Source organism: Vespa crabro, chromosome 2 (genome assembly GCF_910589235.1).
Source record: "Vespa crabro chromosome 2, iyVesCrab1.2, whole genome shotgun sequence".
Classification (NCBI taxonomy): domain Eukaryota; kingdom Metazoa; phylum Arthropoda; class Insecta; order Hymenoptera; family Vespidae; genus Vespa; species Vespa crabro.
Window position 1 is genome coordinate 17,500,999 of NC_060956.1, and position 15,000 is coordinate 17,515,998.

At 36.4% G+C, this 15,000-nt stretch overlaps 1 protein-coding gene across 2 annotated transcripts in view; it reads right to left on the reverse strand.

The window, feature by feature from the left end:
- The window catches only part of LOC124421921, a 53,125-nt gene extending 42,902 nt beyond the window's left edge, over nucleotides 1–10,223 (reverse strand). Inside the window, exon 1 of one of the 2 annotated variants that reach the window (XM_046957631.1) lies at nucleotides 9,975–10,223. The gene's annotated coding sequence lies outside the window, so the exon portion shown is untranslated. The remainder of the gene's footprint in view (nucleotides 1–9,974) is intronic. The other variant, XM_046957630.1, reaches the window with a different exon arrangement.
- Between the last annotated feature and the right edge of the window lie 4,777 nt (nucleotides 10,224–15,000).

Consider the following 15,000-nt stretch of genomic DNA (forward strand, 5'->3'; position numbering starts at 1 on the left):
CGAGGAAACGTGCCCACCTCCTCCACCTCCGCGCAAGATAACACACCGTTCCTTTTGTTTTCTTCTCGTTCAATCACCTCTCAGTCTAAGTAACGATGAATTCTACTGGAATAAACGAGGTATACCAAGGTAGCATTGATGATCTTTAACAGTCTCCTTCTCGAACGCGGAAGACATTGCAATAACAAGGAGTAACGATTTTATCATGACAATTTTCAATCGATACGATACACGTGAGATCCGATTTAATTGCATTCGCTGACGATTTATCTACCGATAAATTAATCGTTCGCTTCGCTTTAAAATACTTGTATCGCGAAGATACTAGAAAAACTTGATAACATCTACGTAATCTATCGAATCATCATCGTCATCGTCATCGTCATTATTATCATCGTCATTATCGTCGTCGATAACATTCCTCGTAATAAATTCTTTCATTTTCATTGATCCAATGGCCGATTAATGGCATTTCGTTGTAAAAGAAATGAAAGAAAGAAAGAAAGAAAATAATAGGAAAAAAAAAGAAAAAACAAACCAACCGCGAGAAATAATTACGATCCCTACCAGATGTCACCGTGCGATATCTTAATGCTTGCGTTATTTTCCTTGATATCGATCTTGATAAAAATTACCCGTACAATTTTTTTTAATACTCGTGCTAGGAGAACGTTGGCACTCGTAGATAACGAAAGGTCGAGGGCGATCATTCGTCGAGATCGTTACAATCTGAAAAAATGATTTCGATCTCGTTTCAAAGAGAAATAACATTGTATGTTCGTATTTACGTGTATATATATATATATATGTGTGTGTGTATGTGTGTGTGTGTGCGTGTGTGTGTGTATCAGAAAGAAAGAGATAGGAAAACGAGGAAAAAGGAAAGATATTATACTTTGGTAAAATTATTGGATTTCCAAGCGCAACGACGCTTAATAATTCTCGAAAAAGTCATATCCATTTCATTCGTTTATTTACACGTATCAAGAAGAAATCATTCTTTCGTTGCGTTCATTCGATACCCTATAAAAGTAATAATCACGCGTAAAAGTAAAATATCGAACTCGACGACTAAAAATACATCGTAAATACATCGTAACGAAAGACAATAAAGAGAGCGGGAAAATAAAAGAGAAGTGAGAGTGAGAGGAAAAAGGAAAGAGAGAGAGAAAGAGAGAGAGAGAGAGAGAGATATATAAACTGATGGTGGCCTGCGGAAGCGATAAAATTATCGACGATTTAATCGGAAAGTAGAATAAAGCGAAGATTGCCGGCAATTTGCCGATCATCAACGCCGACGGAGAAAGGATTGCGAGTCCGTAGTTTGTCCTTAATCGGTCGGCCATCTCTCATCTGGAAGAAGTAGCGAGATGAGAGAGAGAGAGAGAGAGAGAGAAAGGGAGAGGGAAAGAGAGAGAGAGAGAGAGAGACAACTGGAGTATATAGTATAGAGCCGACTTGGACGCTCCTGCTTGTCTACTTTCACTGTATAAGTGTAAGGACACGCTCGAGCGAACTCCGGTAATGATCCACGAAGCAACGACGATATCCACGATGAATCGGCATCCAGCAAGTGATGGCATTGCAAGATCCACGATTATATATTGCACATCTGTGAATTCTTCCAGTGCCAAGACCCGCCAGAACCCTCACAGACTTCTGCGTCCTCTTCTATTTCTTCTTTCTTTTCCCTCCTCCATCTTCTTTTTTATTTTATTCCCTTTCTCTTTTTTTTCTTCTTCTCTTGATAGACATCTTTTGTTTGAATCTCCCCTGTGTCTCCTTTTTAGAGAGAAAGAAAAAAAATATATATATATATATATTTTCTTTTTCCCTCTTTCACTATCTCCCGGCCATTATAGCTTTGATAATTTTTCAAATGTATGATTTTAACAAGAGATCAGAAAATTCATTATCTCCGCGTTGAATCATTGTATTTTAATACGCGTATGGGTTAAAAGCAGATAGACGCATTTCGATCGAATTCAAATGTAATTATATAAATGCGCAAATCATACTGAAATACATACGACGCGTTAAATACGATTGGAAGAACTTAAACGATCAAGAAATTAATTGCTGACTAACGTGTGTTGGTAATAAAAAAAGAAAATATTTTGTCATTCTTTCGAAAACAGATGTAATAATATCGTTTGTATTCAATGCAATAACAAAGAGTTAACGAAGGATAAAAAAAAAAAAGAAAAAAGATGTACAATTCATGCAGATACGTCGATAATCCTAAATCATTCTTCGTGTTTACGTCGGAATAAGAAATACAATGTTATTTTAAGTCGTGCGAAACGAGACGGTTTCTCAAATAGAACAGGAAAAATGTACGAGTCGAAAAAGTTGCACTTTGCCGACGGTCGAACGAGAAAGAAAAAACAAAAAATTTGCATCAACGTTTGGGGTTTCTCGACTTATAACCGTCGTTTTATAGTTGTAATCGTGATTCCAATGATTAGGTAAATTATCAAAGTTATCAAAGTGACCCAATTAAGCAATGGCCGGTTGCGACTATCGATTCTTTTTAATCTACCTCGATCGAATATTTTGCACGAAGTTTATCGAGTAAACAGTAAAGTTGCTCGGCACTTTCTATCGCTAAATCTCGATGAATACGAGGAGATACGCGAATGCATTATCGAACGTAGATGTTCACGTCGATATTCGTCACCAAGAATGACGTAACGGGAATAATTGAAAGAGATGAAAAATAAAAAAAAAAAATAAGAGAAGAGAAAAAGAAAAAAAAAAAAGATCGAAACGTCGAAGAAGAAAAGGGAAAAAGTTCTGAGAGTTTCGAATCACGTGGGTGCAATTTTCAATCTCTCTGTCTTTAACCACGCTTCCTTTTCGATCATCGACTCGTACCACTTACGCGTTCGATCGAGTCAAACTAAGTTGACTCGAAAGTTTTTATAGGATTCCAATCGACGCTACTTCAAAGTTCCTCATCGTTTTTCTTTTTTTCTCTTACTTGTTCTTTTTTATTATTATTATTATTTTTTTTTGTTCTTTTTTTTTTTTCTTTTTTTCCTTTACAAAGTTTAATTTACGATAGAATATAAGATTCGACGAAAGAGAAAACGATCGAACGAAACAACCCGTTGTCATTTTGTCATTCCGTTCTGTCACTTACAATTCGTCGACACAATCGACAATGATATAATATCTTCTAACGTTATTACAAACCGAAGAAGTACACGGGCGCGCGCGCGCGAGAGAGAGAGAGAGAGAGAGAGAGAGAGAGAGAGAGAGAAAGGGTGCAAAGATGATTCGAATACCTTCGGTGATCATGTGCCTGTAGAAAGAAAGGAATAAAGAGGCTAGAGATTGTTTAGAAGGAAAGAAGATAAAAAAGAAAATAATGATGATACAGGAGGAAACCGAGAGAGAAAGAAAGAGAAAGAAAGAAAAAAGAAAGAAAGAAAGAAAAAGACAGAGAGAGAGAGAGAGAGAGAGAGAGAGAGAGAGAAAGAGAAAAGAAAGAATGGAAAAAAAAACCGCAGAGGAATATGCGAATGGAACAAAGAGGAATGGAACACTCGGCGAAATTTGAAGAGACAACTTAAGGAAGAACGGAACGCGCGGGCTGAGTGCGGCACACGAACTGAACACGAAAACCGTCGGCTGGACCCCTCGTGAAACTTCGGTGTCGGCCGCCTCGTGTCGAGGTTCGGCTTCCGGCCGGCCGGTCGGATCGGTCGGACGCTCCTCCAAGTCTGCCGCGACCGGCCGACGCGATGAACGCGCGAATGGCCGCCGGCTCTACCAACGGATATCCTCCAGCCCTCTCTCTCTCTCTCTCTCTCTCTCTCTCTCTCTCTCTTTCTCTCTCTCTCTCTCTCTTTCTCTCTCTTTCTCTCTTTCTCTTCTCCCTCTTTTCTTCCTCTCTCTTTTTCTCTTTCTCTCTTTCTCTCTCTCTCTCTCTCTCTCTCTCTCTTTCTCTCTCTCTTTCTCTCTCTCTCTCTTTCCATGAGAGAGTCGCCGAACACGATGACTTTCGGCCGACGCCGACCGTACGAGACTGCCGACGCGGAGCGTCGCACAACGCTTCGCGGGGGTGCCTTCGACGCGACTGCGCCCTCCTCTTTTTTCGAGCAACCCCTACCCTTATATCCTGCAACACCTACTCTACCCTTTCCTTTTAAGAGAGCCTACCTTTTGACGTAGGTAACACAGAGGTGTGTCCAATTAACTTCGTTAACTTGTCTTTTCTTTCTTTTTCTTCTTTTTTCTTTTCCTTTTTTTTGTCTCTTTTTCTTTTTATCTTTACACTACGTTACACCCCGTTGTGATTCTTTTTCCTTTATTTTAATCTTACGAGTACAATGAGATAACTGTATTATTGTTTATAAAGAGATTATCACTTGTTTCAATGGTTATAGAATATACATATATTCTGTTTCGAAAGTTCTTCTCAAAAGAATTCTTTACTTATTCACACTCGCAACTATTCCTTCAAAGAGGTATGTACTTAATGTCAATTGGTTCTAATCATTTTGATGATTACGAACGGAGATTTCAAATAAATAATAATCGATCTAAGATGTAAAATCAAAAAGTGACACGACAAAGCTACCTCTCGAAATGACATTTATTTATTATTTATATTAAAAAAAAAAAAAAAAGAAAAAAAAAAAAAATCTTTTTATCTTTCGAAATATAATCATATCGTAAAATACATATCAGCTTTTCTCTCTCTCTCTCTCTCTCTCTCTTTCGAAGCGAGGGAACGCGGAATAATCGAGACGAAGTCAGCGAGAAAAAGCGAGGGTAAAGTAATCGTGTAAGCCGACCACCTGGATTATTCTCTATGGCGATATTGCAACGATTGCTCCCTGTAAGTGGAGGCGTTGTAGGGCGTGCGAACGTTCGGTTAACATGCTTTCCCTTTGAACGTTGTATCAAATAGAGGATTTACATTCTATGGCTGCGCACTTTGACAAATCATGTAGTTACAACTTTGCCCTTTGTAACACGAAGGAGAGTTAGTAACGACAAATCGCGCAGGGATCGGATATAAATCAATCAACTATTACAGAAATAAATTTACGTAATCATTTGCTACTTGTCTAAAGTTTCATTAAATTTAAACGGTACAGATCAATTTGTCAAATTATTAAACAATAATTTTATATATTGTTCTAGGAATAATTTGATTCTCGAAGATCTGATCAAAATGAAAGAGCTCTTTTGTTCTTTATAAAAATGTTTAATTACTAACGTAAATTAAACTAACGTAAATTAAATCAAGATCAGATATAATGATCGGATAAGCACTTTATTCGTCGGTATTTTTTTTCAACTCTATTATAAACTTAAATGATGTTTAATCTCTTTTTACGAACGAACGATCAAATATTAAACTATCAAAATAAATTACAATTAAATGTAAGAAAAAGGAAACAATTAAAAAGGTTCTTTTTGAATTGTTCTTATCATATCGAAATTGATACTCGTTAGTGAGTTTAAAAAGAAATCGAAAGGATTTTCAATCGAAAATCAAGTTAAGTAGGATCGAGGAAAGTAGAACGCGAACGTGCGGTCTAACGCAACCCACGCCTATCGCCGATCGATAGCGACGCGCGCCCGCTTTGGTTATACAGCTGGTATAATCAATACCGATTGATGTGTATCTAGAAAGAAAATAAAACGATAGGTCTCGTGAACGCAGTGGGAAAGTATGAAGCGAGTAAAAAAAAGAAAAAAAAAAAAAAGAAAAAGAAAAATAGGAAGAGAAAGAAAAGAAAGAGAAAAAAATAAATCGTCGTTAAATAAACACCATAAACTCTCTGCTGTTCGTAAAAATATTATAGATGTGCAAATAATTAATATTGACATATTACTTAGCATTTGAGATTTTTAAAATGAAAAAAAAAAAAAAAGAAAAAAAAAAATTAGATGATATTTTTAGTTACGATCGATTGCAACGAAATAAAACAGTTCAGTTTCTCGTTTAGCATAAACCCGATATCATTTTAATCGATCCATTGATCTAATGAATATTTTATGATATACGTTTGTTTCTCGAGGTACTATTGTTAATAAGAATCTCTAATAGGAATACCTAGTACACCTTTGGAAGAAAATAAGGTCACTATGGCGTCTGCATGACCGCGAGTTTCTCGTAGAAAATTTCTCTCGATCGACTGATGACTACCGATCGTTTCAACTTTCCTGTCATTAACAGGTTGTTTGTTCATTAAAGAAAATTCTTATTCGATGGAAAAAGAAAAAAACTCTTTATATATTCGATCAAAGTTTTACGAAGTAATTTTTCGACCGTGAACGATTCCATCGTGCGAAATACTCACTTACCAAGAAGTCCAAGAAAAAAGAAGGAAGAAGATAGGATGAAAGAGAGAGAGAGAGAGAGAGAGAGAGAAAGGTTGATTTATTCAAGACCGTAGCTCGCTTTCGCTCGAAACGAAGAAGGCCTTATCTTTGTCGGCCCTCACGCACTATGCGATTCTAACGGCATTGAATTCTTTCGCGATCGCTCGAATTACGTGTCTTACATGATTCGATCTTCCTCCCGAAAGAACCATTCAAGATTTTCCCGTTCGAATTCTTTTCTAATTCCAATATCTAATCGTTCAAGTTCAATTTTATATCTAAATCCATCTTATATACGATGAAAATAAAAGAGGAAAAAAATAAAAAAATCTAATCGGAAAGTACGATTCACCTAAAAAGAAAAACTCTTTCAGCTCGAAACATATTTTAATTCGAATTTTATTAAATTTCTCGAAAATCAATTTTCCGATCATTAAACAAGGACAACAAGGACACAACATAACACAACACAACACAAATTCGACGTCGCAAATTCATTAAGCTTGCAAATTTCCAAGCAAAACCCACTTTGATGTTGTTTCAAGCGCGACCAACTCCGATGTTCGCTTGTGGTTGGTTACGTGTTTGCTCGCGACACCTTGTTAAAAGTGTGGTAACGTTTTTTCTAGAAGAACGAAACGTTTCTCGTGACGTATGTAAACAAGGTTTATGCGTGTCCCTCGTCGCAACGTTATCGCTCGCAGGAAACTCTAACGAAAATATAAACGTCTTACGATGTTGACTTGTTGAACTGGGCGGGGGTGATGTGCATATTGGTTACTTGGAAAAAGAAGAATTTAGAAAGTAAGAAAAGTTTGTAAGAGATGGCAAACAAAGAAACGTGTGTGTGTGTGTGTGCGTGTGCGTGTGCGTATGCGTGTGCGTGTGCGTGTGCGTGTGTGTATATGTATACTTATCACGTATAGATAGGAAATTAAATATTAACGTTTACGAGTGAAAGTAAATTTTTTTTTTTCGAAAAAAAAAATGAAGGAAATAAGAAGAAAAAAAATGGAAGGAATTAATGTTTAAAATACGACGATGAAAATGATCGACGAATAAAAAATAATTATTAATTAAAAAACACGTTATCACACGCGTACATACATGCATACATACGTACACGCGCGCGCGCGCGCGAATCTCTGGCAACGCAACAAAAACTTCGACAAGTCTCGTAGAAAATTCGGCCATCGAGTCGGCGTAGCGGCCAAGTTCAAGGGTTCGCTGAGATGAACTCTTTGCTAACGCTTTCTCTCATAGCTTCGATCACGTACCGGGTGTATACGCGAGGTTTTCATTCCTGACCGCATTTCTTACTTTTTGTATGGAATCCAAGTCTCAAAGTATGTAACCATTGCAACAAAAAACAAATAACATGGATCGTACTATAAAAGTTACAATCTCACGTTTAACATATTTCCAATGCATTTAACTATTTTATGTTAATTAACATTATAAAATCTTTACGAACGCGTACTCAGGCACGTACACACACACACACACATACCATACGGAAACGAAACGTGACAATCGATGTTTTTTTTATACTAAGCGTAACATTTGATTCGATCAGCGCTAATTTAATTTTTAAAAAATATAAAAGCCATGTCTTTTTTCTCCTCTCTCTCTCTCTCTCTCTCTCTCTCTCTCTCTCTTTCTCTTTCTCTCTCTATATATATCTCTCTTTAAATTCTTTTCCTTTTTTCAACAAAAGTTGATCAAAACGTGTAGATATAATATAACAGATTGGTTCATGGAATAAAGGTGTAAAATGGAAACAGAGCGGAAAATAAGGGTTGCTGTAAACCGTACACGTTCTTGGTAATTAATATTTCGAATCATTCGAATCGGAGAGAGGGAGTACGTTTATCTTGGCTTTGAAATTCTAAGGACTTATACGCGTTCGTTTCTTCATGTAATAGAAGTAATATCACGCTTTAGTATAAGTACATTCAACTGAAAGATTAATTAGCGTTTACGTAATCGCGTTTAAGGCGACTCTAACGAGATCCACGTCATTATATCTACGTACTAAGGTACGTACTACTATGTATCTCTACATACATAACATGTATACAAACATCTATACATGTATACAATGTATACATACATACATACATATATATATATATATATATATATATATATATATATATATATATATATATATATATATATATATATATAATGCATATACACGAGTACGCTCAATTCGTCGACGATAATTCAGTCGCACGAGTAACCTTGGCTGATCGTTTTACTCATTATCTTTGTACTCATTACTTTCTCCTCTCGTGCACGTGATTAAGAGTCACCCAGTATACGGGTCACGATGAAACACATAGAATCGACATTTTCCACATACAAGATTGTTAATAAACTTCGAAGCACTCACGTTCGTGTTCTTCTTTTTTTTTGCTTTCCGATTTTTTAAAAAATCGTCAGAAATATTAAAGAAAATACTAACGTAAAGGATCGTACCAACGTTTTCTATCATCCAACGAAACTCTCCATCAATTTCTAACTTTCATAATCGATTTAAACCATCTCGATAATGAGTATCTTGATTGAACTGAAAGATATATATATATATACATATATATATGAGTTAATCGTTGTAAATTTTGATGGCGTATTACTGCGAAACGAAATTTATAGAGCCGATCAAAAAGGAAGAATTGCTCGTTACGCGCTGATCGATCGATATGAAACGCTTTCCTCGAAATGAAAGTACCACTCGATAGTGCTCGAATTTGCTCGCATCATTAAGTACGAGACGTCGAATTGTAAAAGAGGTTGAAAAGGAAGGAAAAAAAAAAGAAGGAAAAGAAAGGAAAAAGAAAAAGGAGGAAAAATAGAAGTTTATCTAAGTCACGATGACTTTTCCAAACGCGTTCCTTTGCGACGCGTAAAAGTAGACGTTAGTCAGGAAACGGTTACCCATCGATAAACCGACGTTTATTCGTATTCGCCTTGGGTTATAGATCATCGTCACGGATACGGAGAACGGAAATTGCAAGCGTACGCGAAAGTTTGCCTCGCGAACCAACGAGTCGAGCGAGGCATGCATTACGAGCTGTGGATACTATCAAACGATTCCTGCCCGAACGATTTCGAGATTCTTAAATCTATGCTATTGATCTTCGTGTTCTAACTTGACTCATGGTTTATCCTTTCCTTCCGTTATTCCTACAACTCTCTTTCTCTCTCTCTCTCTCTCTCTCTCTCTCTCTCTCTCTCTCTCTCTCTCTCTCTCTCTCTCTTTCTCTCTCTCTCTCTTTGTTACTCTTTACCAGAAAATATTTCAAAGTTCTATAATAGAATTGCCATTTGCTAAAAGATAATAGAATTTACATTGCAATGTTCCAAGTTAAATCTTTTTGTACGATAAAAGAAAAGAAAAAAAGGAAAAAAAAATAAGAGAAAAATTATCAAATCTTTCCTATTAATTATCTACATTGGCAGTTTATAAATGATACCGATGTAAAATAAATATTCTATTATCGAAACTAAAGTTTCTTTATTATTCGCAATGAACACGCAACTGCTTCGTAATTCTAACCATACTTTTATATCGTAAAGAAATATAAATAAATATACATACATATTTATATATAACAACTTACCCGATAAAGTGTAGGTCGATAGTCCACGTACGACGTATAAATCTTCGAAGAGAAACACTTTATCCAATTTTCTTCGAAACGAACGACACTTTTATCGTAGAACCACACTTCACCACTGTGATCGAGATTTACAAAGTACTAATAATAATAATTATTACTATTATTATTATTATTATTATTATTATTATTATTATTATTATTATTATTATTATTATTATTATTATTATTATTATTATTATTATTATTATTAATATTATTATTATTATTATTATTATAAAAAGGATTAATTCACTCAGTGAAATAAATCAGTCGTAAAATCTCTATCAACAATATTGTCACCCCTTTAAACGAGAAAATCAAAAATTAATTGGATAAATAATAATTTAACGAGTCTCCGTTTAAACGATGATTAATCAACTATTGTATTATATTTTTCTCTCTATTCCTTCTTAACCGGCAAATTTTTCTAATCTTCAACCATACAAAAATCGTGCGAGTTAAGCCATTATCAAGGATCATTAATCGACGTTCACGGAGAATAAGAGTTCTCTTGTTCGTCGCTTCTTATTTCGCTTCCTCGTTTTACCAACTTATGTATATAGGGAAGTTTTAATAGTGATAGTGGTACATCGGTATTATATATCACAGTATCTCAAGAACGAAGAGAAACGAAGTGGTCGTCGGCGTCAGTCCGACGATCCGCGACGATCCGCGAGCTTTGCTTCGTCCGTTATCGTTCTCGATGCGGAACGTTATCGTTAGACCGGTCAGATAATAAAGCGAATGCGAACGTCGATGGACAGCTTCGTTAGGTTTCTCCACGGTATTGATGCTCGAACGATAAAGGAGCTTGTCGAAGAATTAAAAAGAAGAAAGAAAACAAACGAGAGAGAGAGAGAGAGAGAGAGAGAGAAAAAGAGAGAGAGAGAGAGAGAGAGATTTAGGTGGGACGTTGCACCGTCGAGCACCGAAGCCTCACAACCTCCGTCCCTGACCTGCTCAACGAAGACCGGCCTCGATGAATCACGCGTGAAACAGAGATACGAAAAGGGAGAGAATAAGATAGGGTGGGAGAGATAGATAGAGAGAGAGAGAGAGAGAGAGAGAGAGAGAGAGAGAGAGAGAGAGAGAGAGAGAGATAAAGAAACAGAGAGAGAGAGAGAGAGAGAAAGAGAGATAGATGGAAGGTCCCTGATCCTCTTGAGGAAACAATCGACGAAAGTTCGCACGGAGGATCCAGAACGATCAGTTCACTTCTTCTTCTTCTCTTCTTTTTCTTCTTCTTCTTCTTCTTCTCCTGCTCTTCTTCTGCGTTTTCTTCTCCTTCTTCTCCCTCTTCTTCTCTTTGCCGGCCTTCGGCGGGTCGACGAACGCGTGGAGGAACGGACGTGCTTTTGCTTAGAGGGAGAGAGAAAGAGAGAAACAGAGAAAGAGAGAGAAAAAGAGAGAAAACTAACTTAGTCTCGATCCTCTTTCCGATATACGGACGATGACTGCAAGATGCGTTTGTTTACCTTCCGCGTGATGTTAATTAGTCTTCGAAACTAGTTGTAATTTGATAATCGTCGAAGAAGGTTAGAAGGACGGAATTAAGAATGACAATCTTTTGAAAGATGATTTATAACTGTTGTTTGTCATTAAGTGATTTAAGTATCCGCTTTTCTCTTTCTCTCTCTCTCTCTCTCTCTCCTCTCCTTCGTAATAATTCTCTCTTTCCCTCTCTCCCTCCTCTCCTTCGTAATAATTCTCTCTTTCTCTCTCTCTCTCTCTCTCTCTCTCTCTCTCTCTCTCTCTCTCTCTCTCTCTCTCTCTCTCCTTCTCTTTCTGTCTCTCTCGTCGCAATTATCCTAGAACCTAAGAAACAGAATCGATCTATCGTAGCGACTGTTGTCACGCTTGTCCGAACACGCCGGAGGGATAGATTCTACAACGTGAATGTTCACGATAGCTGTTTCCTCTTGCGAACGAGACAACAGACAGGTGTTAAGATAATCCCGCGTAGATAATAAATAAAAACGTCTTTATAATCGATCGACGATTTTGCGTAAGATTTACTAGAAAGTGCTACGACGATGACTGCTCGATTACGTTTGCCGTTTCCAATATCACCGATCGAAGACATAAATAAACGTCCTTTTGTCGATCAGTGAAATAATGTCATTGAAGTTATCTCCTTGTCGGTGTTGTTGTTAATACGTCGATGTTGATATAGGTGTCCTTTCGAAAGTCAAACGTATATACATGAAAAGCATAAATATTCCAATTTGTTAAAATAATAGATCAATAATAGGTCATATCGATTATAACGGAGACGGGCACGCGATGATCCACGATCAAGAGAGTAATAAAAGTCGTTTGGCACATACGAACGGTCGATCGATGAACTTCCGCTCGCGATACACCGTAGAACACATGACTGACGACGGACTAGTGGAGCTATTACCGTCGAAACTTTTTTAAGACCTGTTGATGATGCCAATGAACCTGAAGGAAAAATAAAAGAGATTGATGCTCTTGATCGAGCCGATCGATATCGATCGATCGATCGATCGATCGATCGTCTCTTTATATACTTTCCTTCTTTCTTTTCTTTCTTTCTTTCCTTCTTTCTTTCTTTCTTTCTTTCTTTCTTTTTTTTCTCTTTCTCGTAAAACAAACCGAAATAATTCTAAATATCGTTTATGCCCGGCGAATCGCGAAAGTTGATTCCACGAGTAGAACGACAAAGCGAGCGCAGGTAAGAAAGGTTTTCGAACAACTACGTGCCGGTCAGAAGGCGGCGTGTCTTTCTCCCCTGCATCGTGCATCAGGAGCTCGTGGAGAGGGAAATGGCGAAACGGATGGTAGGAGGTGGAATATAGCTGCCGTTGACTGTAAAAGGGAGAGGCGAAGAGAACGTAATAGATTCGAGATCCACGGTCCTCTCGTGGATCAAGATCAAGACCGGGTCCCCGCGGCGGCATCCATCGAAGTTCACCGAGAGAAATAGGAAAGAAAAAGAGAAAAGAGAGAGAAGAGAGATTAGAATAGGGATAGGGTAGGGGAGGAAGAGGGGATAGGAGGAAGGCGGCACGCGCGAATATCTCTTCTCCATCTTCATTCGATTTCACGTTCTTCGGTTCCAATGAAAAATATATATAAAAAAAAAAAAAAAAAAAAAAAAAGAAAAAAACAAAGTTCGATGAAGATATTACGCGCTTCGTTTAAGGTTATTTTCATTATCCGACAAAAGAATCGAATTGCTTTGTTCGTTCTCGTTTAAATAAAAAAATGCATAACTATTTTTCAATTATCTTAAATTATTTTTTCATCTCGTACGCTTGAAAGAAAGTTGAGCAATATCGTTGAGTTGTTTTCCTTTTTTTTTTTCTTTCTTTCTTTCTTTTTTCCATTTTTTTTTTCTTTCTTTCTTTTTTAATATTGCATTATACAAAACTCACGATATAAGAGTAGTAATTTTATTAACAACGTTGCTCAGTAAATGCAATAATCGAGAAAAGTGCGTATTCTTTAGTCACCCCTTCGACTTAACAGTCAATTGATTCCCCTGTTCACCGACCTAACGTTCATAGCTAAAGCAACAGGTGTTCGTCAACCGCCGTCATGCGTTAACTGCACGAACGAGACGAGTTGCATTTCGCATCGTTGCTTCGTTATTTTTCCTTTCTCCCCTTCTGTTTCTTCGAACCATCGTGAATTCTCCCGCGTAAACTATGTCTCGTTATTCTCGATAAAATGATTTTTTTTCTTTGTAAGAAATCGACGGAAAGAAAGAAGAGAAAAAAAAAAAAAGGAAAAAGAAAAAGAAAGAAGAAAAGAAAAAACTCTATCATAAAATAATGCGCTCGATCCCTTGACCGCTTTTGATCTACAATTTCCAATGATCAACCTTGCTATACGGCACTCTATTAATGGAACAAACACAACGAATTTATTGTCAGCTGCAAGGTTCTACTTCCTTTTCGCGCTTTCGAGCGTGGCCACGTGTCTTACGTTTCTCACTGCGGTTAGCCTCGAGCTCGATATCCTGTCATTGTAACTCGAGCTTCGTCCTCTTGTTTTAACTTAGACGACATCTCGATCTCATCGCAGACTGGACTCTCTAAACCGTAAAAAAATAAAAGAAGGAAAAAAAAAAGAAAAAACAATGATATTAATATTCGAAAGAAAGAAATTCTTAATGTCTTAATATTTTACGAAACTTTCTCCGTGAATTGAGTTATAAAATATAAAATAAAAAAAAAAATAAAAAAAAAATATATATATATATATAATTTGTCAAGCGATTTTAAACCAGACGATTTTAGAAAGTATCGACTGTAACCTTTAAGAACCTATCAAAGAATTACATCCTTGAAATCATCTTATATCTGTGAAACGTAATAAATTTTTCTTATTCATTTAAACATTTCACAAGCGTTCGTGACAAATACTAAAAACTCAATCGTAAGATAATAATCCTGATCGAAAATCCTGAGAGGCATTACCGACGACTATTTTTGCGAAGCTCATGAATACAGGTCAAGATCGCGTGAAAGGCAAACGACGTTAACGCCAAATGGTCTTTCATTTATCTCTATGGAACCTTGTTCACCTCTTTGAGAATCTGACTATTGTTTAGTGACTCGACTCTAATTACTCGACCGTTGGCCTTCTAGAATTATTAAAAAAAAAGAAAAAAAAAAAAAAAAAAAAGAAAAAATAAAAAAGAAAAAAGAAAAAAATATGCCTGATGTTCCTCAAAGGACGATCATTTAAAATCGTAGATATTTGTAGGTTGTTCGTACCTACAAATTTGGCATCGACCAACCATGATTATTATTGCGATAATTATACTCTCTGTAAGGCACCGTTAAGAAAATAACAAATTTTTTCCAACGAAGAATAACGTATGTACCTAATAAAGACAGAAAGAACACGTATGTATGTATATATATATATATATATACTTATATATATATTATATACTTATATATATATATATATATACTTATATATATATATACTTATATATATATATAAACTT